This window comes from Tupaia chinensis, unplaced genomic scaffold (assembly GCF_000334495.1).
Source record: "Tupaia chinensis unplaced genomic scaffold, TupChi_1.0 Scaffold000410_1, whole genome shotgun sequence".
Taxonomy (NCBI): domain Eukaryota; kingdom Metazoa; phylum Chordata; class Mammalia; order Scandentia; family Tupaiidae; genus Tupaia; species Tupaia belangeri.
Window position 1 is genome coordinate 2,154,928 of NW_006159915.1, and position 2,389 is coordinate 2,157,316.

Consider the following 2,389-nt stretch of genomic DNA (forward strand, 5'->3'; position numbering starts at 1 on the left):
ATACCACACCTCCCCGTCCCATCAATGCTCTGCCTCTGTATCCCTTCTCCAAATGTCCTTCCCTAGGCCCCTCTCCTCCACACTCATCACATGTGACATTCACACCCATCTCTTGTGTTTGTATATCTTTTAGTCAATCAGTTTTGGTCGTAGAGTGCAGATACTCGGTATATATTAAGTGGGGACATACAGTGTCTCCCTTTCATAGCCTGGCTTGTTTCACTCAGCAGTAAATCTTCCAGGGTTTTGTTGGTTTTTATGGCTGAATAGTATTCCATATTGGAAAAGTACTTGCACAAATTCACTATTGTATGCATCGCTTCAATCATTCTCCCAGCAGTGTCTGTGAAACAGGTTAGCCAACATGTGACTCAGGAGAGAGAAGTTATGCACTGACTTAAAGAAAAACTATCTTATAAAATGATTCCTTGACTGACGGTGATGGTGCCACGTCCCTGCAGCTGCTGGGGAGGCATCGGACAGTGTCTGGGGGCTGCACAGGAAGCCATGGCCTTCACCCTGTACTTGCTGCTGCAGGAGGCTCTGCTCTGTGTCAAGGCCATCACCGTGCTGCACGAGGAGCGTTTCCTCAAGAAACTGGCTGAGGAACAGACCAGGAAATTGGTGGATTTGGAGAAGAGCCAGGAATTAAATCTCAGCTAATGAACCTTATTTGATCTGTAAGAACTGTGATAAGAGTTCCATTGATAATAGTAAACTCAGTGGCAATTGTATTCCTTTTATTATTTGGGTGAAGATCCATGGGAGAAATGGAGATTCAGGAGAAGAGATGTCAGCAGAAGTTGTTACTTCCTTCATTATTGGAATATTCATACCATAGCAGGCCAACCTTGCACTTGACAAAAAATGTAAAGCTGACAATAAAAGCAGAGTTTCTATTTATCTGACTTTGAAAATGTTGTACTTGTCGTTTCATTACAATAAGATCAGATCATCAGGGGCAGTAACTCTCCAAGACTGGAATACATTTGATCACTGACTGTTAATAATAGTTCATGCCATGGTAAAGATTGTTAAAAGGGTACAGGACTGTTTTTGTTTTTTCAGATATATTTTTCTATCATTTCTCAGGGATGAATTTTTTTTTCCAAGTTTTGAAGTTCCTTGTGACTTAACTATAATGTAGGAATGGGCTGTGCCCCTCCCTCAAATAATATTTAAAGGACTTTTTAAAATTTACATATAAAATGATAAATAAGGGGCCAGCCCATGACCTGGTGGTTAAGGTAGCCAGATCCCACATGGCCAACTGCGTGATTTGAGCCTCAGACCCAGCAGCTTGAGAGACACACTACATGCGTGCCCAGAATCCCAAAGAGAGGGAGAAATGGAAGAGAAGGGATTGTGGTGTTACCATGCCCCATGGGGAGAGGGGTGTTTTCTTGTTTTCCCTCTCTTTTTCTCTCTGTCTCTCTAGCAAGCACATGCACCCTTTGGCAAAAAAGTTTTTAAATGCTAGGTAATTTGGATCATTTTATTTTGGACTCTGGTTATTATGTCTATATATTATCTCGGCTGTGAAGAATTCAAATTTATAGATACTATTGAGAAGTACTCTTTGATTTCAATAATTCTAAATTTGTAAGTCCGTCACATGATGATTGTGTTTTAAGTTTTCTCAAGCATTTGTTATTAACTAAGCGGAATAATGAAACCAGACCAGTATCTACATATTTTCATTGGTTAAAAGTAAATCTGTGCCCTTTTCATAATGATGACTAATTTTTTTAAATCAATGTAAATATTAGCCTATAAGAACAACCCTAAGCAGTGATAATTAAACTATACTACTTAAGAAGATTGTTTATAGTGAAGTATTTACTGTCTCCAAGTTATCACGTATTTCCACTGCTTGGCGAAGTAGTACATCAAGGAGTATGATTCTTCTATATTCTTATAGAATGTAGACATTCTGTCAGTGCATTTCACATTAGATAAGTTGGTTTTTATTTTCTTTTATATTTATGTCTTAAGACCATCTTGTATGGTTATTTGCTTATCCATAACACTGTTTCATGCAGAAAGGTTAAAATTATGTAAATGATTTTCATGGAAATGATCAGTTATAATATTTCAAAGGGCTGGAAATTGATATCTTTGTAGGAGGACATTTGTAAATAAAGTTGAATTTCTAAGTAAAAAAAATGATTCCTTTTATTTCACATGAAGAAATGAAATACAAAAAAAGGGTTTAAAGAGATTATTAGAAGTGTATATTTTAATAGTATATTATGGGGTACATTTTGGTGCTAACTTAGATAAGTTAGTACAGAATTCTAGAGGTTTGTTTTGATCATATTTATTGGAAAGCAGGTACATGTAGGGCACCATGCTGAGCAAGAGAAAACAACCCCATTCGAAAACCAAT

General features: G+C 37.3%; 1 pseudogene; it reads left to right on the forward strand.

Moving 5' to 3' along the window:
- Positions 1 to 507: 507 nt before the first annotated feature.
- Positions 508 to 917, forward strand: LOC102494401 (immediate early response 3-interacting protein 1 pseudogene; annotated as a pseudogene).
- The last annotated feature ends 1,472 nt before the right edge of the window (positions 918 to 2,389 follow it).